Source organism: Bubalus bubalis, chromosome 15 (assembly GCF_019923935.1).
Source record: "Bubalus bubalis isolate 160015118507 breed Murrah chromosome 15, NDDB_SH_1, whole genome shotgun sequence".
NCBI classification, from domain to species: domain Eukaryota; kingdom Metazoa; phylum Chordata; class Mammalia; order Artiodactyla; family Bovidae; genus Bubalus; species Bubalus bubalis.
Window position 1 is genome coordinate 32,566,770 of NC_059171.1, and position 11,025 is coordinate 32,577,794.

Consider the following 11,025-nt stretch of genomic DNA (forward strand, 5'->3'; position numbering starts at 1 on the left):
ATTGATAAGATATGAGCTCGTGTCAGAATTCTAATATTGCATCTATTGGGATTGGCAGTTGTGTTTACAGTAAAATGTTAAATTATAAAAACTCTTGAATTATATTTTGCTCCTATTTATCTCTAGAGAGAATCCCTAAGCCAAGACATTAGCAACATTTCAATTAATAGCATATAAAAATGCATCATGACCTTTACCAATATTAAAACATTAATGATAATTGAAATGCTATATTTATTTTTCCTCCGGGATGCTGGCAACAACACTAGCAGCAGTAGTTAAAGCATTGGAGGAAATATAACTAAATTTCTCCATTGAGAAACCTCAAATGGACCCCAAGCCTTCCACAGGAATGGTAATAATGTATTTCAACATGTTATTTATCCTACGGAATCATTTCTAATGAAGTTTAATGATGGCCATGTTTATAAATAACATCTGGTAAATATGCTTTTAAGATACAAATAGAGTTATGAAGCTGACTACTTGCAAAAATCCTGGCAGATGTTAATATATTCTTCAGTATTTCTTTTTAAAAGGATACACTTTGTATGGTCATAGAATAAAAATGGGATGTAAAGCATGAAAGTCACTCAGTCATGTCTGACTCTTTGCAACCCCATGGACTGTAGCCCACCAGGCTCCTCTATTCATGGCATTCTCCAGGCAAGAATACTGGAGTGGATTGCCATTTTCTCTTCCAGAGGATCTTCCCAACCCAGGGGTCAAGCATGTATCTCGTGCATTGAAGGCAGACTCTTTACTGTCTGAGTCACCAGGGAAGCCTAAATGGGATGGGATAAAGATAAATAGTGGTCCTTTGCATTGTGCTAGGATGATAATCTACAAACTTTTATCTAGTAATAAACAACATCATAGTGGGAGAGCATGTGATATTTAGAGCTTCAGAAAGCTTTTTGCTTCACTATGGGAGTTTCTACTGAGCAAAGGGATGCTTGATCCTCTAAATTTTATCATAGGAAAATAAATTAAAAGTAGATAAGAAAATAACAGCAACACGAACAAGGGAATACCTATGGAGTGAAAATGTGTTAACTCCCTTGGAGGAAATCAATAATGGGCAAGTTAGCCTTTTAGTAAAAAAGCTGCTTCATACTGGGCCTCCAGGGGCCGTTTGTTCATATTCCAGGGCACCTGCTATTAATTTCTTACATCTCATTTCAGAAAAAACAATTCCTCTTTATGTCTTCTTCTCCTCTTACATCATGTTCTTGCAGGAATATCTAAAAATAAAGCAAGACAGAGCTAAGATACAAAGTTTTTTGAACAAAATTTTAATGTTAGTAACTCCCTCCCCCAGTTTTTTATTTGAAAAATTTCAAAGTAGCTTCAGTAAAATGTTATTCATTTGGTAAGCCATAAAGCTAGTAAGTAGATGGTTGAGTCAGAACACAAATTTTAATCAGTCAGATTTCAAAGCTTATCCACATGACCAACTTTCCATAACCAAATAGAAAATCTGCTTTAAAAGCATCTTCACACATGCTCTTTTAATTCAGCTATTTACTAGTAGCTGGTTACAACAGTAAACATAATTTTGTCTAGTCTTTCGTCTTATCATTTCCGTTAGCTTTCTTTTGAAGAATGGTTACCTTGGAAAATGGAGTCTGGCACTTTCAATCCCACAACATGTCTTACATTCAACTCTAGATGGTGTTTTCTTCATGCAAAAACATATCCTATGTGAAACAGTTACTCAAAATATTCATTTCTCATTTGGTTCATTGGAGGGAAGATTTTTAACCAATCCTTTATTTCTGATATAGAGATATGTCAGAATCAGTAGTGGGAAAGCAGATGGCTGGAGGAATTAAGCACACAACATCAAGTCATTTCAAAGCAAAAGCCAGAAACACAAGTCAGAGAAAGAATCTTTATGCTGTCTGAAAAGGACTGCTTTTCCAGGGGCTGGTTTTACTTTTGAAGCACTTTCCTGTTGTTAGTTATGTCATTTGTTACTGAATTTATTGTCCAACTTTGACAAAATTTTAAAGAAAGCATAAGAAAACAATTTTACATAAATATATCTGATTGATAATCAGGAAATTCATAAGGATAAAATGCTTTCAATAAAATGTTTTCCTATCAGGTGATTCTTTATCTAAAACAAATAGACTGCCAGATATTTCTCCAGTGAAGATGGGTTTATGTAGGATCAGCAGAGAACTGAAATTTGAGGTTTGCAATTATGGTGAGCAGTGTGCTATTCCCCACTGACAAGGGAAGAAGGATGCTTTTAAAAGAGTAGAAAAGGAAGTTGGGAGGGCTACAGTCAACCAAAAGTCCATGGCTTTTCATTGACTGAGTCCTTGGAGTAAAGAAGTCCAGTAAGTCCCCTCCATATGATCAAGTTCCATCCTGAGAGCATATTTGTATATCAGTTTGTTCGTAAGTCTAACAGTCAGCCTAGGTACCAAGCTGACACAATCGGTTATATAGTACTGTACTGTAATAGGTTGATAATACTTTTCAAATAATACATAAAAATTAAACTGATACAAAAAATAAAGAAAATATTTTTAATCTTATAGTACAATACCTGGAAGAGCACAGTAGTACAGTACAACGGCTGCCATGCAGGGGCTGGGATCGCGTGAACAGGCAAGAAGAGTTACTGACTGGAGGAGGGAAAGGAGGTGGGAGATGATAGGGCTGAAGGACCATCGGAAATAGGAGATGAAGGGCAAGTTGCAGTTTCATGCATTCCTGATGTTCATGGAATGCATGTTTATATCTTTAAAAATTCCCAACTTGAAGATTCATATGTAGGGGACTTACTGTCTCTCTTTTTCCTTTTGGACTCTGCTAATATCCCAGGGTGTGAGAGTCCCCTTCTGGTCACCTAACTCTATTTAATTGAAATTTTTCTTTATTAATTGTTTTTTTATATTACCCCCTTATGATCAAGCACTTTCTCTGAAAGGATCAGTAATCAGGTCATGTTTTTCTAGTGTTAGTGGATTTTTGCCCCTCAAAGCCAGGAAGAACATTTTTTGGGTGTAGTGTCTCATGTTAAAGGGAAAGTATCCAGGCTGAAAACCAATGGAGGTCACATTCAAGTAACATGGAAGGATAGGAGGCTGAACTCTCAGGAGATAAAGTTCTTGTGTTACCAAGATCAGAGATATTGGCTATCATTTGAAAAGTTATGTCATCCTCAAAGTTTTGATGACAAACTTCCAATACACCTGGTTTGGAAACCTTGGGAAAGTTGTCCCATCAGATGTCACGTGCTTCAGTTCTGGGATTTTTTTTTTTTTTTTTTTTAACTTTTAGGTCACTGATGATATTTATGTTCAGTCAGGGTCTGGCACTTTCTTTAGATGCGTCATTTGAATCCAAGTGTTTATTGCTTGAAGTTTAGCAGCGATTTGTTAGCATTATCTGATAGGGGCTTCTCCAGTGACATTGAAGAGAGTTCTCCTGCAAGTGTCCACTCCAATAGACAAAATCTCCAGCAAGGTCTGATACATGAGGTCTTTGTCTCCCAAGAGTGCACTGTGAGAAGATTGCTCTGCCAAAACATAATTGTCTTTCATAGAAGAAGTTAGACCTTTGCTGTATTGAGATGGAAATATCTATCAGTCATAGGTCAAAAAAAATAAAGTAGGATTCAAGTCCTTTGGATATCCTGTGACTACCTCAAAGGGTGAGATTTTATAAGTTCCAAAAAATGGTGGATCTGAGATTTAGAAGGAAAAATGGCAATGCTTCTGATCAAGGTATTTGGAGTACCTCTACAAATTCTTCCATTAGCATCTTAATGTCATTCGTGCATTCAGCTAAACCAGAGGATTGAGGGTTGTTAGTGAGCCTGGTGGGCTGCCGTCTATGGGGTCGCAGAGTCGGACACGACGGAAGCGACTTAGCAGCAGCAGCAGCTGCAGCAGTGCAGTGAAAATGTTGTAAAACCAGTAAAACAACACAGACTTGTCTAAGTAGGCCAGGAAAATGGCTTCCGCAATCACTATGAAAGTTGAGAGGAGTTTCCCATGTAGAAATATTCTTTTCCAAAAAAAATACTCGAGCCACAGAAGAAGCAGGAAGCAGTAACCTGTCTGCAAGGGTAGGTTTCAGACCAGTATGAAAACACACAGACCATGATTAAATATATTTATATCCGTGACACATAGGAAATTGTACAAAATCCATTTGACAGACCTTGAATTGTTCATTAGGCAGTTAAAAATGCCTGGGAGTGGTACAAACAAGTTTTTCTGGGCTGTATTTCAAACAAGAGGGATGAGTAGGTAGGCAATTTCTGTGGCCTTGTTAAGGATTCTCCACCAGTATTGATTCATGAAGGCTGTCATTTTGTCAGTTGACCAATGTCCAGTGGTGAGAAGAAGGAATTTTAGAGTCTCTAGTAGGACTGGGTTGTTATTTGGTGCAAACCATACCTTTATCTTTTTATCAAACCAAGACTTGCTGAATTTCCAATCATGTTTTTCCTGTTCTGAGGGCAATTGTTTGGTTTCTCTAGTCAGTTTTTCAAAATTGTCATTTTGGGAAACATCGCTTTAGACCATTGACGGAAATGTGGCGACTGTTGGTCTCTTTAGCAACCTCATTCCTTGTGGAGATATGGGCAAAGTAGTTTCCCTTAGCTTCCAGAGGGTCAAGTTTTACTGCCCCAGAATTTTAAGGATAGCTGAAGTAGCAAGTGAAACTATTGTATGTGAAAATTTCTGATCATAGGGACTATTTTAAATTTTAATTCCACCGGCAATAAGGAAGCCATTTGAGTCTATGATATTCCAAAATCATGAGCTACTCCAAAAGCATGTCTATTATCAGTGTACATATTGGCAGTTTTATCTTTGGTAAAGTACAAGCTTGTGGAAGAGTATAAAATTCAGCCTATTAGGCTGAAGTATCCTGCTGCTGCTGCTGCTGCTGCTGCTGCTAAGTCACTTCAGTCGTGTCCGACTCTATGCGACCCCACAGACGGCAGCCCACCAGGCTCCTCTGTCCCTGGGATTCTCCAGGAAAGAATACTGGAATGGGTTGCCATTTCCTTCTCCAATGCATAAAAGTGAAAAGTGAAAGTGAAGTCGCTCAGTCGAGCCTGACTCTTAGCGACCCCATGGACTGCAGCCTACCGGGCTCCTCCGTCCATGGGATTTTCCAGGCAAGAGTACTGGAGTGGGTTGCCATTGCCTTCTCCGACTGAAGTATCCTAAACAACATCAAAAGGAGTTGCAGTAGCATATTCAGTAAAATATTTGTAATACCAACTTTTAAATAAGAACTGTCAGTGAACCAAGAGAAGTCAGCATTACTCAAATAATCTGCAGATCATCATGAGGAGTCAGGAGGTGATCCATCAGCATTAAGCAGTCATGAGGAACTTCATCAGTGATAGAGGGGGAAAAAGTAGCAGTGTTAAGGTTATTACAAAATGAAACAGTTGTGTGATAAGTAGTTTACAAAAGGACTTCCTAGGAGGTGAGGTAATGACCAAGAAACATTGCATGGGATAAGAATTTGGGAGGGCTCCTACTGCATGAGGTACAACAATGGTTAAAAGTGATCCCACAATGATTTTCTCAGTGGTCTTAACCAAAATGGCAGTGACCATTATGGCTCTAAGGCAAGAGGGATATACACACATCATGGGGTCCAGTTGCTAGCTATAATACTATATGAGTCAATAGTGGTCCTCATGTTTTTGGGTGAGAATGCTGAAGGTATTCCCTCCATTTTCATATAAAAGCACACCCTATTATATTCCACTTCACTCTATTACACTTCACAGGTACTATGTTCTTGTTTTTCTTTTACAAATTGAAGGTTTTCAGCAACCTTGTATCAAGCAAATCTATTGGTACTATTTTTCCAATAGCATTTGCTCACTATTTGTCCCTGTGTAACATTTTGGTAATTCTCTCAATATTTTAGAATTTATTATTATCATTAAATTTTTTATGGTGATCTATAATCAGTGATCTTTCACATTACTATTGTAATTGAGTAGTTTTAGCAATAACATATTTTTAAATTCAGGTATATATGTTGTCTTTTTTAGACCTAATGCTGTCTCACACTTTATGGACTATAGTATATGTGTACATAACTTTTATATGTACTGGGAAATCAAAACATTTGTGTGACTTACTTTATTGTGATAGTCACTTTATTTCAGTGGCCTGGTCCTGAGCCTGATACTTCTCATGGTGATTCTTGTTCAAAATGGAAAAAGGTAAGCTGATATTCAGGATACCCCAAAGCAGGTGAGTTCATCAAACTCTAAGACCTTAAAAGCTATGTTGTCTGGCTTTTCTGACAAATTTGGGTTCGGTTGTCACTGTTTAGCAAAACATTCAGAGATTTGGCTGTAAGAGAAATTTAGAATCCAATTTTGGCAACTAGCTCAAGAAAACCTCACGTTTGATATTTAGTTTTGGCTTTGGAGAAACAGAATACCTTGAAGCCCAGATGGATTAAGACATAGACCTTGTTGCGATATTAGACACTCTAAACATCAAACCTAGGTTTGGGCAAACTGTAATTTTTTCTTTGGCCATTTTATACCCCTTTAAGGCTAAAAGTATTAGGAAATAGATGCTGACTTTCTGTGAAGAGGCTTGAGAAGGAAATCAATGAAGCAAATCATCCACATATTGCCACAAAGCAGGAGTGTGGATGTATCGCTGGGTGAAATTTATATCACCCAGATCAGCCTTCAGGATTTATGAGAAATAACAAGGACTCTCAGTAAACTAGGAGGCATTACTGTCTAGGTGAATTGTTTTTCTTCCCAAGTAAAGGCAAAAAGGTATTGGCTAGCTCCATCAATTGGAATACTAAAGACTGCAGTGCATAAATCAATTACAGTGAAGAATTTACTTCCAGTGGGAATGGATGTTTGAAACATAAGAGGACTAGGAATGTAGGTTGTGAGGAATAGTAAGGTTGTTTATTGCTCAGAGACTCTGAACAAACCTCCAACCAGGCCCTTAGGTTGTCTCCTTGGTAGACAGGAGTGCTACAAGAGCTGATATCAATACAAGAGATAATAAAGCCTTGAGAATTGTAGTCTATGAGCCTTATACATCGAAGGGTTTTGTTACTTATAGGATATTGATTAATTCTATGGAGATGCTTTAAAAAATTTATGTGAATCTCGACAGAAAGTTCACTGTGAATTTTGCCAATATTAGCTGTATATTTTTTCCGTAAGGAGGATGGTAGCTGATTCAATAGGGACAAGGGATCAATGTTTTCAGTCAGGTCTAGTACCATCAGACATGACAAAGAGGTCAAAGGGTCATTCAATTTACCTAGTTGGTAACTTTGATGACTACTGTCAAATTCTATAAATACCTCTTTACTTTGAAGGAAAAAAAGATTTACGTGCAGCATGATACTTCTCTAAGATGTCTAGGCCGAGTAAATGGATGGGATAGAGGAACTATGGAGAAAAGTATGTGCACCTCTCAAAGGACCTAAATAAAAGGGAATGAGTTCAAAGATAGAAATCTCTTTAAGATTCATCAGAGAGCCTTACTATTTGAACTGTCTGATTACTTCAAGGTGGGTGCTGTTTTATAATAGTGGAATTAAGTACCAAGAGTATCACTTTAATGTCAAGTAGTATGGGGAGAAATTCATCCCCAATCTGGAGATATGCTTCTCCAAGCTTAGAGGAGGAATTGGGAAGATCCTATGTAGTCCTTCAGAGCTCCCTCACTGAGAACTGGAAGGATGTTGGAAAGCCTGTGTTGATAAGAAATTAATCAGTCAGTCTAAGATAGAATTAGAAAATTATGTTTGAGCCAAATCTGAGGATTATAATCCAGGAAGAACATCTCAGAAAGCTTTGAAAGCTGTTCCACCTGTCAGAAGTCAAGACACAGTTTATGTTAAGTTTTTCGAAACAAAGCTGTACTTCAAATGATGTATCATTGACATTTCATGTTATCTAGACCTAAGCACCATCATAGTGGGCCAAGATCAAGAAGGAATGTTATCTTTTAAGAAGTTGTCATGCTAATGCTAGGAGTATATTGATCTTTAGGATTGAGCCAGTATTCCTGCCGACAGGAGGAGTTGGTCAATGCATAATGCAGATATACAATGCCCAATGGGGCTAGAGAGGAAGTCAATGGTCAGAGAAGAATTCTTATGTTTAAAATTTTCTTGTCTTACTATAAAATATGAATTTTATTTTGCACTTCATTAGGTGCTTGAAGCACTTAAATTTGTAGCAATCTCTTCCAATGTCCTGTCTCTTTTTTGAAATATCAGCAGAAGCTAAGAGGGTTTTGCTTTCATTTAGATGACTTTATTTGCTAGAGTTGAAGATTAAGAATTCTGGTGATCATCCCTTTAGGTGACTCAACTAGAGTAGGAGAGATGTGATTTGCCAGATTAACTAAAACTGGAATAGACATAATTTCCCATTTCATCCAAATCCTTTTTACTAGAAAGGAAAGGTCTAAGTTCAACCCATTTAAAAATAGAGAGTTAAAACCTATCCTAGTAGAAATCAACATCTAAAGGAAGATCTGAATTTTCTTTAGAAATAATTTGAAGTCAATTACAGTAGTTGTGAAAAGACTCATCAGATTTTTGAGTGCAAGACTGCGTTTTGTCCAATTAGCAACCTTTGAAGAATCCCGAGGAATTGCTTGAAATATCACCCAGCAATTACTCAAGTCTGATCATATGATGAATTGTTAGGCTGATCTCCAAGGTTGTAGTTCTAGAGACCTTCCAGAATTTTCCCAGTCAGTGGTTTTCATCCAACGTTGGGTCTAGCCTTCACCAACAAGTATAAGAACTAGCTGATGTGAGTCAAAGAAACCAGGGTGACACATTTGGATGACTATATTAAATTCTTCAGCAAATCTGTTAGGATCTTTGATTAATTTGGGAAAATCTTTGAATATGGCACCAAGTTCAGCTTTAAGGAATATAGGAAATTAAGAGTTTAGGCTTTAGATACTCAGAAGTCTTAATTTTAAAGGAATAGGTTCTGATAAGTTTGGAGAAAAGGAAAAAAAAAAAGAATTTCTGAAAACAGGGGAAGGTCAGTGAAAGAATTGAGGGAACCGAAGTTATAAAGAAGGCGGGTAGTGTAAGAGGAAAAGAGGGAAATGGTGCCAGAGGCAGAGTCTGGCCACTAAGAACTGAAGGGGAGAGACAAAATGGCACTGGAAACAGCTTGAAATGAAGAAGCCAAGCAAGAGCCTGAGGCTTCAGGAGTCAGTTTATCTTTATTTAATCATTCAGTGCCTGATGCTTTTGAACTGTGGTGTTGGAGAAGACTCTTGAGAGTCCCCTGGATTGCAAGGAAATCCAAACAGTCCATCCTAAAGGTGATCAGCCCTGGGTGTTCATTGGAAGGACTGATGCTGAAACTGAAACTCCAATACTTTGGCCACCTCATGCGAAGAGTTGACTCATTCAAAAAGACCCTGATGCTGGGAGGGATTGGGGGCAAGAGGAGAAGGGGACGACAGAGGATGAGATGGCTGGATGGCATCACCGACTTGATGGACATGAGTTTGAGTGAACTCCGGGAGCTGGTGATGGACAGGGAGGCCTGGCGTGTGTGACTCATGGGGTCGCAAAGAGTACACGACTGAGCAACTGAATTGAACTGAACTGAACCTTGAAATCCTATTTTGCAAAGAAGCAATCTTAGACTCCTGATAACATTGGGAAGCCTCAAAATGTCAATCAAAATAAGCATTCCACTCATTTCTGGAAATGTTTGAGCTATTATCGTCCGATTTGATTTTAAGAAAATTAAGTCTGAGAATTTCAAAAGTTTCCCAATAATTGCCATTGATATTCTTAATTGCCTTTGATCAGTTCATTTAGTTAGAAAAACACATAAGGAAGAACCTCAGTTTTTAAACTTAAAATTAACTGGAATCCTAGTATGTATGTTTTAGGAGAAGGCAGAGGAATGCTCTCAGAATATTTAGATAACTGAGATTTCACTCTTGGATTTTTCTCAATGATAAAAGAAGAATTTTTAAACAATTCACACCTCAAATGACCCAATTCAAACAGCATGCTAGCTAATACCAGGCAGTTCTAAGAAAACAGCTTGGTTGTATAGGAACCAGGCCAAAGGTTTTTCTAGCTAGTTTTCAGAAAATAGTCCCTATTCCAAAGAAATGGGTCAGTGGCTAAATGTGCACAGTTTCAGTGAAGGAGCCCCTGTTCTTGAAGGGATGGGTCAATGACTTCTCAGCCAGCTTTGGTTGAAACAGTGTGATCTCAAAATCAGACCATAGTGCCAAAAGAGTTCTTGCATTCTAAAAGACAAATATCTTAATATAGGTCCTGAATAAAATCTGGGAAGCTTAAAATGCAATGAGGATATGAACTCAGATCCAGGAGAAAGACACCTTTAAACTTCAGAACTGGCAAGAAAAGCAGTGAGTAACAAGGGGCTCAGGTGTGAGTACCACACATGTTTACTCACCAGCCCAGAGCCATTAGGCATCTTCTCTGGCTCCTGTCTGAGCTACCAAAATGTTGACCTAAAGTAAATAGACTGCCAGACATTTTTCCAGCAAAAATGAGAGTATTCAACATTAGCAGAAAATTGCAATTCAGGGTCTGCATACTGGTAAGCCTTGTGCAAGTCCCCACACAAGGGTAGGAGAGCAAAAGGAAGCTGTAGTAAACAAAAAGTCCACGGCCTTTTATTGAGTGAGTCCTTGCCTGGAAAGAAGAGGAGTCTTTCTTTTTCCTGTTGGGCTCTGCTGACAATGCAGGGCATAGGATCTCCTACCTCTGATCCCTCTATCTTACTGAGGTTTCTCTATTAATTTTGTTTTTACATGGCCAAGGTTAAATACTTATAAACATTGTCTTTGCTGTATTGCTTTGAAAAAGCAATTTTATGATAGTGTTCATAAGTAGCTTTTGTTTCATATTTTGTCCAGTCAAAATTTGAGTTGCAACATGCTTGCTTTTAAAACTTAAGGATGTAATTTTTTTTATTTTGAAAAAAATGATGGATTTGAAATTTAACTGAAA

At 37.8% G+C, this 11,025-nt stretch overlaps 1 long non-coding RNA gene across 1 annotated transcript; it reads left to right on the forward strand.

Moving 5' to 3' along the window:
* Window positions 1-245: 245 nt before the first annotated feature.
* On the forward strand, window positions 246-6,208 carry LOC123464934. Its single transcript, XR_006640025.1, has 2 exons — window positions 246-355; window positions 6,167-6,208. It is a non-coding gene; the product is annotated as an uncharacterized LOC123464934 (long non-coding RNA).
* Window positions 6,209-11,025: the final 4,817 nt, after the last annotated feature.